Source organism: Pongo abelii, chromosome 19 (genome assembly GCF_028885655.2).
Source record: "Pongo abelii isolate AG06213 chromosome 19, NHGRI_mPonAbe1-v2.0_pri, whole genome shotgun sequence".
Classification (NCBI taxonomy): domain Eukaryota; kingdom Metazoa; phylum Chordata; class Mammalia; order Primates; family Hominidae; genus Pongo; species Pongo abelii.
The window spans coordinates 2,548,485-2,560,242 of NC_072004.2; the positions used below are offsets into that span (position 1 = coordinate 2,548,485).

Here is an 11,758-nt window from a genome sequence, read left to right on the forward strand (position 1 = left end):
AGATGAGTAATTGTGTTCACCAAATGGTCCCTTCCAGACTAGCTTCCATGTAAGACTCAGAAAAATCCAGATTTTCATTTGTGGGGTCACATCGAGCAGGTCCCCCTGAGAACTCCCATCCTCAGGGCACTCCTCTCTCTGGGCCCCTTTCTCTGGTACTCCCCTGACCCCCCTAATCCAACCAAATAGGCCTTTTTCTTTTTTTTTTTTTTTGAGACGGCGTCTCGCTCTGTCACCCAGGCTGGAGTGCAGTGGCGTGATCTTGGCTCACTGCAAGCTCCGCCTCCTGGGTTCACGCCATTCTCCTGCCTCAGCCTCCCGAGTAGCTGAGACTACAGGCGCACGCCACCACGCCCGGCTAATTTTTTTTGTATTTTTAGTAGAGACAGGGTTTCACCGTGTTACCCAGGATGGTCTTGATCTCCTGACCTCGTGATCCGCCCACCTCGGCCTCCCAAAGTGCTGGGATTACAGGTGTGAGCCACCGCGCCCGGCCATCCAAATAGGCCTTTCATTTCAGCAAGGGGTGGCCCTTTGGCCTGTGGGGATCGCTGGCTACATGTGCTGACCATCTGCTATGTTCAGGGAACATTATACACATGATATTACTTCTGCCAACCACAGCGGGTATTACCACCCCACCCCACTTCACAAAAAAAGGCTCTTGTGCCGCTTCACACGCTCAGTAAGGGGTGGCAGAGCCAATTCTCCAACCAAGTCTTTCGAATCCAGAGAAGGTTCCCAATATTTACACGAATATTTACACTGGGAACAGTCCTAGGTTTGAATCTGTCACCTAGGCTGGAATGCAGTGGGGCAATCGTAGCTCACTGCAGCCTCAAACTCCTGGGCTCAAGCAATCCTTCCACCTCAGCCTCCCAAGTAACTAAGGTCTACAACTGACCGCCACCATGCCTGGCTAATTTTTAAAATTTTTTGTAGAGACAGGGTTCTCTACACCCAGGCTGGTGTCCACCTCCTGGCCTCAAGCAGTCCTCCCACTTGGTCTCCCAAAGTGCTGGGATTACAGGCATGAGCTGCTGGACCCAGCTGACTTATGGCTCTTTCAATTACCTGCTGTGAGACTTTTGGCAAGAAAATTAACCTCTCTGAGCCATTTTCCTTCCCCCTGTAAGATGGGGCTGCAAATCCTACCATCCTAGGATAGTTGTAAGGATTAAATGAGGTAAGAAATGTAAGGCCTGGGCTGGGCGCGGTGGCTCACGCTTGTAATCCCAGCACTTTGGGAAGCCGAGGTGGGCAGATCACGAGGTCAGGAGATCGAGACCATCATGGGTAACACAGTGAAACCCCGTCTCTACTAAAAATATAAAAAATTAGCCGGGCATGGTGGCGGGCGCCTGTAGTCCCAGCTACTCGGAGAGGCTGAGGCGAGAGAATGGCTGAACCCGGGAGGCGGAGCTTGCAGTGAGTGGAGATCTCGCCACTGCACTCCAGCCTGGGCGACAGAGCGAGACTCATCTCAAAAAAAAAAAAAAAAAAAAAAGAAATGTAATGCCTGGCTCAGTGGCTCATGCGTGTAATCCCAGCACTTTGGGAGGCTGAGGCGGGTGGATCACCTGAAGTCAGGAGTTTGAGACCAGGCTGACCAATATGGTGAAACCCCGTCTCTACTAAAAATACAAAAATTAGCCGGGCATGGTGGCATGCACCTGAAGTCCCAGCTACTTGGGAGGTTGACACAGGAGAATCGCTTGAACCCAGGGGGCAGAAGTTGCAGCGAGCTGAGATCGAGCCACTGCACTCTAGCCTGGGCAACAGAGCAAGACTCTGTCTCAAAAATAAATAAATAGGCTGGGCGCAGTGGCTCACACATGTAATCCCAGCATTTTGGGAGGCCAAGGCGAGCGGATCACGAGGTCGGGAGATCAAGACCATCCTGGCTAACATGGTGAAACCCCGTCTCTACCAAAAATACAAAAAATTAGCTGGGTGTGGTGACAGGCGCCTGTAATCCCAGCTACTCAGGAGGCTGAAGCAGGAGAATCACTTGAACCCAGGAGGCAGAGGTTGCAGTGAGCCGACATCGTGCTACTACACTCAAGCCTGGGCGACTGAGTGAGACTCCATCTCAAAAAACAAACAAACAAAACAAAAAACAAAAAAATAAGAACCCTGAGCAGAGGACCTAGTTTAAAAATGGTAGACTAAGGCCAGACGCAGTGGCTCACACCTGTAGTCTCACCACTTTGGGCAACATGATGAAACCTCGTCTTTACAAAAATACAAAAATTAGCCGGGCATGGTAGCATGGGCCTCTAGTCCCAGCTACTGGGAGGCTGAGGTGGGAAGATGGCTTGGGCCCAGGAGGTCAAGTCTGCGGTGAGCCATGATTGTGCCATTGCACTTCAGTCCTGGTGACAGACAAAGACCCTGTCTCAAAAAAAAAAAAATAAATAAATAAATAAATAAATAAATAAATAAATAAAAAGAGCCAGACTCCTGGGCTTAGACATTGCAAGATAATAAATGTATGTTGTTTTAAGCCGCTATGTTTATGATAATTTCTTACACAGCAATAAAAAACTAATACAGACTTGAAGGAGGGGTAGGACTTAGAAGAATGAAGGGAAGAGCATCTCCAACAGGGAACAGCATCTGTGAAGGCACAGAGGTAGGAAAGAGCTAAGTGATCGTAATGCTAGCTTACATTTACGGAGCTACGGAGCGCTTACTATGTGTCAAACTTTCCGCTAAGTGCTTCACGTGGTCTGTTTGAGAAACAGACATTGCCGCTGCTGGTAAGGGCTGAAGTGAAAGGTACTGAAGGAGGGTGGCAGGAAGGAAGGTTAGCAAGAGTAGGCTCACGTGGCGTCTTGTAAACCTTGTTAAGAATTTTTGGGGGGCCGGGCGCGATGGCTCACACCTGTAATCCCAGCACTGTGGGAGGCCGAGGCGGGTGGATCACGAGGTCAGGAGTTCGAGACCAGCCTGACCAACATGGTGAAACCCCATCTCTACTAAAAATACAAAAATTAGCCGGGCGTGTTGGCGGGCGCCTGTAATCCCAAGCTACTCAGGAGGCTGAGACAGGAGAATCCCTTGAACCCGGGAGGCGGAGGTTGCAGTGAGCCGAGATCGTGCCATTGCACTCCAGCCTGGGCCATAGAGCAAGACTCCGTCTCAAAAAAAAAAAAAAAAAAAAGAATTTTTGGGCTGGGTGCGGGGTCTCACGGCTGTAATCCCAGCACTTTGGGAGGCCAAGGCGGGCAGATCACCTGAGGTCAGGAGTTCGAGACCAGCCTGGCCAACATGGCAAAACCCTGTCTCTACTAAAAATACAAAAACTACCCAGGCGTTGAGGCGTCCACCTGTAGTCCTAGCTACTCAGGAGGCCGAGGCAGGAGAATCTCTCTTTTTTTTTTTTTTTTTTTTGAGACGGAATCTCGCTCTGTCACCCAGGCTGGAGTGCAGTGGCGTGATCTCGGCTCACTGCAAGCTCTGCCTCCCAGGTTCGCGCCATTCTCCTGCCTCAGCCTGCCGAGTAGCTGGGACTACAGGTGCCCGCCACCGCGCCCGGCTAATGTTTTGTATTTTTAGTAGAGATGGGGTTTCACTGCGTTAGCCAGGATGGTCTCGATCTCTTGACCTCGTGATCCACCCACCTCAATCTCCCAAAGTGCTGGGATCACAGGCGTAAGCCACCGCGCCCGGCCAGGAGAATCTCTTGAAACCGGGAGGCGGAGGTTGCAGTCAGCCGAGATCATGCCACTGCACTCCAGCTTGGGCGACAGAGCGAGACTCCATCTCAAAAAAAAAAAAAAAACACATTTAATATTAAGTAAATTTGGACGTTCTTAAAGGATTTTAAGCAGTGGAAGAACATGATATGATTTGCATTTTTTTTTTTTTTGAGACGGGGTCTCACTCTGTCACCCAGGGTGGAAAGCAGTGGTGTAATGATGGCTCATTGCAGCCTCAAACTCCCAGGTTCAGGCTGAGACTCTACCTCAGCCTCCCAAGGAGCTGCGACCACAGGCTCGTGCCCCCATGCCCGGCTAATTTTTCACTTTTGTAGAGATGGGATCTCACTATGTTGCCCAGGCTATCCTTTGCATTTTTAAAATATCACTCTGGCGGCTGTGGGGAGAGCGGTCTAGAGCCAACAGAGTGGATGTGGGGAGGTCAGCTGGGAGAATAGAGCAGAGGTCAAGGTGCCAGGTGATGGTGGCCTGGATGAGATGATGGAGGTGGAGGCGGAAAGCGGTCCCAGGTGTATTTTAGTGGTAGGACTGGCAGGACTTGGAGATGGATTGGATTAATTCATGATGATAGGGAGGGAGGTGGCTAAGCTATCTCCAGTTTTCCAGCTTCAGCAACTCAACAATGAAGGCATATTTGCTAGATCTTTCCCCATTTCCTCCTCTTTCGCCATGAACCTCTTCTTTATCTATAATCACTCCCTGAGTGTTCTTATCCCATCCCATGGCTGTAAGTACTATTTATATGCTATTGACCCCCAAAATAACTCTTCCCTGGCTGCTAGACTGATGACTTAACACCTCCATTTGGATATCCAGTGAGAATATCCCTCAAACTTTCAAGTCCCAATACTGAACTTGCATAACCAGCTTTTGACCACCGTTCGCCATCTTGATAAACCACATTGCCATTTGCCCATTCATCCTGTTGCTCAGGCCAAAAACTTGGGAGTCATCTTTGATTCCTCTCTTTCTTTATATTCCACAGTCAATCCATCTGCAAATCCTGTTTGCTCTACCTTCAAAAAAACATATCCCAAAGCCAGTCACTTCTCACTATCTCCATCGCCATCACCCAAGTCCAAGCCAGCAGCATCCTTCTGGCGTACCATTGCAGTAGGCTCCTGACTGTCATCTCACTTCCATTCTTGCCCCTTGTTTTCTATGCAGGAGCCAGAATTCCTTTAACAAATATAAGTTGGGTCAGGCACGGTGGCTCACGCCTGTCATCCCAGCACTTTGGGAGGCCGAGGCGGGAGGATCACCCAAGGTCAGGAGTTAGAGACCACCAGCCTGGCCAACATAGTGAAACCCTGTCTCTAAGAAAAATACAAAAAATTAGCCGGGCATAGTGGTGCATGCCTGTTAGTCTCAGCTACTTGGGAGGCTAAGGCAGGAGAATCTCTTGAACCCGGGAGGCAGAGGTTGCAGTGAGCCGAGATCTCACCGCTGCACTCCAGCCTGTGCAATAGAGCGAGACTCCGCCTCAAAATAAAAACAAAAACAAATATAAGTCTGATCGTGTCTCCCCAAACCCCACTCAAAACCCTCTGTGTGGCTTTCCATCACATTTAAAACAAACCCAAAGTTCTTATGAGCCCTTGCACCATCTGCCCTGGCTCCCTCTGTCCTTATCCTGCTGGTTCCACCCCAGCCACTCCGACCTTGCTGCTTCGTGAATGTACCCAGCACACTCTTGCCTCGGGGACATTGTACATGCTGTCCCCTCTGCCAGGAATGCCCTTCACCAAGATCTCCTCAAGGCCTATTCCCCTCCTTCATTCAGGACTCTCCAAATGTCAGCTCCTCAGGGACTTGCTCTCATCACCCAACCTAAAATAGAAGCTTTTGTTACTCTCCATTCCCTTAACCTGCATTGTATTTTCTTCCATGAATGTATTACCACATGAATATATTAAATTTTTATATTTATTTATTTATTTATTTATTTTATTTTTTTGAGATGGAGTCTGGCTCTGTTGCCCAGGCTGGAGTGCAGTGGCGCAATCTCGGCTCACCGCAACCTCCGCTTCCCGGGTTCAAGCAAATCTCCTGCCTCAGCCTCCCGAGTAGCTGGGATTGTAGGTGCGTACCACCATGCCCAGGTAATTTTTGTATTTTTAGCAGAGACGGGGTTTCACCATGTTGGCCAGGCTGGTCTCAAACTCCCGACCTCGTGATCCACCCACCTCAGCCTCCCAAAGTGCTGGGATTACAGGCGTGAGCCACTGCGCTGCACCCGGCCTAAATTTTTATTTTTTGTTTTTATTTTTGTAGAGACAAGAGTCTCACCATGTGTTGCCCAGGCTGACCTCGAACTCCTGGTCTCAAGCAATCTTCCGGCTTTGGCATCTCAAAAGTGCTGGGATTACAGGCATGAGCTCCTGCTCCCAGCCCCCAGTTTTTGTTTATTGTCTGTTTCCCCTGCCAGATTGTTAGCAACTGAGATGAAGGACATTGCTTTGGTTCCTCCTGTTCCTTAGTACCTAGCACAGTATGTGGCAAACAGGAAGTACTCAGTATATATCTTTAGAGTGAGTGAATTTGTGGGGATGGGGTAGACTGATGGAGAAGCAGATTGACACAAGGTAAGATCAAGATGCCATGTGTTAGGGGTGATAGGCCCAAAAGACCTCAAACAAGGAGAAATAGATGTCAAGTAGGCAGGTCAAGATACTGGTCCAGCCAGGCTCAGTGGCTCATGCGTATAATCCCAGAACTTTGGGAGGCAGAGGTGGGCAGATCGTTTGTGCCCAGGAGTTTGAGACCAGCCTGGAAAACATGGTGAAACCCTGAAACCCCATCTCTACTAAAGATACAAAAATTAGCTGGGCGTGGTGGCGTGTGCCTGTGGTCCCAGCGTGGAGGCTGAGGTGGGAGGATTGCTTGAGCCCAGGAGTTTGAGGCTTCAGTGAACCACGATTGCACCACTGCACTCCAGCTTGGGTGACAGAGAGTGAGACCCTGTCTCAAAAAAAAAAAAAAGATAAAATAAAAACATGATAATACACTGGTGCATAACTCAGGAGAAACAGGTGAGCTGCCGACTGTGAGTCTATGTCAGGGTTTGTGTGCTTGCGTATCTGCATGTGTGCCTGAGCCTGCGTGTGTGCCTGAAGGAGTACGTGTGTGTGTTTCTCGATTCTCTTCGCTGCTGTGTGTCTGCTGTGCGCACAACTGGAGGACGAAGGTATGTGGGCCTGTGCTTAGGATAAAGAGAGAAACGTCTGTTCCCAGCCACTGAAATGCAAATGTTTCTGAAGAGTAAAAACCCTTCCCACACAGCTCTGGAGACTGGACCCTGGCCACCGTGAGAGGCTGAGCCAACCAGCTGTTTCTGTGCTTTCCCAGAACGACTTGAGTATTTGCTTCCAACTAGGCAGGCTGCTTTTCTCAGGGCGGAAATTTGGGTCACAAACGATCTTGGCAAATATTCTTTCTTAGACGTTATTGTTTAGTTTGTTTGGGGGAGGGTGGGAGATAGAGTGGGGAAGGGAACTAGTGACAACAAAAATCTCTCTGTCTGGCTGGGGAGTTGAAGGCCCAAGCCAGGAAAACATCCGATTTTCCCATCAGAAATGCAGTCCTGGAACATCTGGGCTTCAGAAGCTCATGCCCGAGGACTTGGCCCAGGCCAGTAACAGTAGCTGAAGGGCTGGAGCTGTCAGCTCCATCTTTCCCCCTGACACAGCACTAGACGTCCAGCCTCCTGAGTTAACACGTTTGGGGGAGAGGGTCACACTCCTCTGTCCGCTGTCCTGAGCACCTCAGAGCCTGCATTGTTTCTGCTTCCCTCCTTCTTCTGGTTCTCCGAGTTCTTTTTCCTGTCAATTTTCTCTTCCCCTTGTCCTTCTCCCCTTCTCCTTCTCCTTCTTCTTTTTTTTTTTTCCGGAGATGGAGTTTTGCTCTTGTTGCCCAGACTGGAGTGCAATGGCACAATCTCGGCTCACTGCAACCTTTGCCTCCTCGATTCAAGCGATTCTCCTGCCTCAGCCTCCCAAGTAGCTGGGATTACAGGTGCCCACCACCATGCCTGGCTAATTTTTGTATTTTTAGTAGAGATGGGGTTTTCCCATGTTGGCCAGGCTGGTCTCGAACTCCTGACCTCAAGTGATCCATTTGCCTCGGACTCCCAAAGTGCTGGGATTACAGGTGTGAGCCACCGTGCCCGGCCTTTCCTGTTAATTTTCTAGCTTGATGAAAAAATGCTCATTTAAAAGAATTGTTACCAAGAATATTAAAAAGACCCTAACACAAGGTTCACAATTTACAGGATTAATTCCAAGTACTTTTAACATGTCTCTGATGTGTCTGAAAGTTACAAATACTTTTCCCTTTGGGGAAGTTGGTGGAGAAGGCTTCTGTGCTCAGGTCCCCAAACACAGGTAAAGTGTCAGGTTCAGGAACCTTCTGACCCTGGCACAATTTGGACTCTCTGAGGTCTGGGCTCCTGATCCCTGAAAATGACCTCTCTTCCTGCTTGTCTCTGGAGATTCTGGGTACCCACTTCCCAACCCAGTTACAACTGACTTGGCAAGTGGGAAACTGCAGTTCTGTCCCCGCTTCAGCTGTTTGTTTGTTTTTTTGAGACGGAGTCTCCTCTGTCGCCCAGGCTGGAGTGCAGTGGCTCGATCTTGGCTCACTGCAACCTCTGCCTCCCGGGTTCAAGGAATTCTCCTGCCTCAGCCTCCCAAGTAGCTGGAATTACAGGCACCCACCCAACACACCCAGCTATTTTTTGTATTTTTAGTAGAGACGGGGTTTCGCCATGTTGGACAGGCTGGTCTTGAACTCCTGACCTCAGGTGATCCACCCGCCTCAGCCTCCCAAAGTGCTGGGACTACAGATGTGAGCCACAGCACCTGGCCTGCTAACCAACAGTTTGAAAACCTCTTTTACAGTCCAGTATTCCCTTGGGTATCTAAATCTCACCTTCCCCACACCCTTTTCATCTGCTCAAGGTCCCCTGGCCTCTGCCACCTCTTTCTTTCCCTCAAGCAGAGGAGGTCACTGGGAGAGGAACCAGACCCCACACTTCTTGTGACCTGCTTGCCTGGGGTTTGCATTGCCTGCCACCCCTCACTCACTGGCGGATTCTCTTGTCCCAGTTTCAGCTTTTCCTAGTGTTTCTTTTCTGTTTGGGACTGAAAATATTTATCAAGTCAACAAATATCTTTGTGCTGTTCTTAACAGTCAATAGCCACGTTTTGTTAAAGTTATTTAAGTATGTATGTTTTCTTGTTTTAAGGAGAATGTTAGACTTATTTTTATTATTCTTATAGTCAGGGCAGGTATATTAGATAGGACAGGCATAGCAATAAGTGAATAAATAAATGAATCAGGCCAGGTGCGGTGGTTCACGCCTGTAATCCCAGCACTTTGGGAGGCCGACCGGGGCGGATCACCTGAGGTCAGGAGTTTGAGACCAGCCTGGCCAACATGGCAAAACCCCGTCTCTACTAAAGATACAAAAATTAGCAGGGCATGATGCCACGCACCTGTAGTACCAGCTACTCGGGAAGCTGAGTAGTTTGAGAGTCGTTTGAACCTGGGAGGTGGAGGTTGCAGTGAGTTGAGATCGCACCACTGCACTCCAACCTGGGCAATAAGAGCAACACTCTGTCTCAAAAGAAATAATCAATATGAGCTTTATGTTTCTTAGTCATTATTCCTGTTCATGGCCTGACTCAGAGGCCGGGGGCAGTAGGAGAGCAGGAACTCAAGAAGACTTTCTTGGACATGGCATCAATGCATAAGTAATAATACTTATAATAATAAGTAATTGGTACTGTTCTTAGCATTTTACATATATTAACTCATTTATCTTGGCAACAACCCCACGTTGAAGATTCTATTAATGTATCCACTTTATCGATGAGGAGACAGGCTTAGAAAGGTAAAGTAGTTTGCTCAGTATATGCAACTACAGTGCCTGGCAACTAGAAGCACCCCACTGGGTGCTCATCCTGGTGTTTATGGCCTCTCATAAGAGAATCCCAAAGAGGAGAAGATCAGCCTGCATTTAGCAGTCCACATCTGCAGGCTGATCTTCTCCTCTTTTGGATTTTACCTCTTGCTGCTCTGATGACAAACTGTTCCAGTAGCCCAGTAGCCAGGCCATCCCCTCACTTACTATATCCACCCTATCTCTGCCTCTCGAAGCCTGACCCATCCTTCAGGGCCTTGCCCTGATGTGACTTTTACCATGAAGCCATCCCTGATCCCCCACCAAGATGGAACGACTCTCTCCCGCCTCTCTGTTCCCCAGGCAATTTGTTGGAATCTGGGTGGCAGCTAGCACCACAGTCTGCCATATTATCACTCTTTGTTCTGTGTGTGTGTGTGTGCACGCGTGCCTGCACGCACCTGGCTTCTGTGCTAAGCCATAAGTCTTCATCGTGTGTGTGTGTGTGTGCACGTGCCTGAATGCACCTGGCTTCTGTGCTAAGCCATACGCTTCCTGAGGGCAAGGCTTTGTCTCTGGGAATCTCTTGCAAGGAACAGGCCCACAGTGAATGTTGCTGAAACAGGGAGAATGGATTGAGTCTTACTGGCAATCACTAGGGCAAGTAAATGTACATATTAAAAAATAAGTATGCTGGTCCCTCAACCCCAAATCCTTGGCTTTCCTGGGGACTGGAGTTTGGAACAAGGATTCAGCCTTTGACAAATATCTAGGACTCTGTCTGCAAGGTGGGGCCGCTTGGCCAGTGGTGGAGCCACATTCCCCAGGGACCTTGTGGTCCTCTCCACTCCAGAGCCCCTCCCCCCCCAAACCCCTCAACTCTGGCTGCCCCCTGCACTGAAGCGCTCAGGACCCCCCACCTCAGCAAAGCTGAGGATCCAGTCACACGGGAATGGGGTGTATGGGGAAACTGGAGCCCCCCACCCCCTTCAGGCTTCAGGTTCTGCCCTGATTATGCCTCCAATATGACTCCCAGGGAAGGCAGGGGTTGGGGGGGGATGTGGAGACTAAGGAGGACGGGGAAGCGAGGTAGCAGAGAGGAGGGCAAAGGCAGCAGAAAGAAAGGTGTGCGTGGCGGGAGGTGGCAGGGCTCGACCTCGGGCCGCTCTGGACGCCCGGCAGTACCAGGCAGGGCCCGGGTCTGGGCGGTGGAGGACAACTTCTGCCAGCAGCCCGCCGCGAGTCCTGCCCGCCTCCCGCGCGCTGCGGTGCCCAGCCCCGCGCCAGCCTTCCCGGGGGCGCTGGAGCTTGGCCGCGCTGCTCGCCCCTGGGGCCGCTCCGGCGCCCACACCCCCCACGCCCACCGACCGGCCTCCTCACCTTCGGGACCTGGGAGTCACCGGCCGGCGGGGCCCTGGGTCCGGGCCGGGCTGGGTGGGGGCGGCGCTCTTCCCCCCACGCTAGCTGCACCCGGGGATCTGCAGCGCCCGCCCCGGCTGCGGCGCCATCAGCTGCTGGGAGGCTGCGGGGCAGTCGGGCCGGGGCTCCGGGGGGCTCGGGGGCGCCGAAGGGGGGTCTGGGGCGGGCTCGAGGCGTAAACACCCAGCAACGTGACCGGAACTGGCGAACGAGCCGGAGGGGTGCGGGGGGGCGGGAGAGATAAAGGGGGAGGGGAGGGACCTGAGACGGGCGGGGAGGGGCCGTGGGCGGGGCGGGGGGAGGGGAGGCCGGCGGCGCGCGGTCGGGGGAGGGGGAACCCCGGGAGCCCCGAGAGCCTCGGGAACCGGGCCTGAGGCCCCCGGCGGGCCGCTGCGCTCGCGGAGCTGGCTTTGGCTGGGAGCTGGAAGGGCGACCTGGGGAACCCTCCGGTTCCTTGGCGCGCAGGGGCGCGGCGAAGGATCAGCACCGCGGACAGCGCCCAGGCCGCCAGGCCGCGATCCGCTCCGCCCCTCCCGCCCTGGCGTAGGAAGGAGAGGCAGCGCCCGCAGCCGCGCAGGGGAGGCTTGGGGCGAAGCGCGATCTGACCAGTGGGCTTTGAATCCGTCCCGTGTCTAGGCAGCAGCAAACCCGCCTCAGACCTCTCACTAGCTGTGTGGCCTTGGGTGAGTCACATCACCTCTCTGGGCCGCAG

The 11,758-nt window shown here is 51.7% G+C and overlaps 1 protein-coding gene across 6 annotated transcripts in view; it reads right to left on the reverse strand.

Annotated features, from left to right (window-relative positions):
- The window catches only part of CCDC92B (coiled-coil domain containing 92B), a 28,872-nt gene extending 17,623 nt beyond the window's left edge, over positions 1-11,249 (reverse strand). For 5 of the 6 annotated variants that reach the window (XR_008514950.2, XR_008514947.2, XR_008514949.2 and 2 more), the window contains exon 1: positions 11,008-11,182. The gene's annotated coding sequence lies outside the window, so the exon portion shown is untranslated. Of the gene's footprint in view, positions 1-11,007 lie in introns of all 6 variants that reach the window. The other variant, XM_024235249.3, reaches the window with a different exon arrangement.
- Between the last annotated feature and the right edge of the window lie 509 nt (positions 11,250-11,758).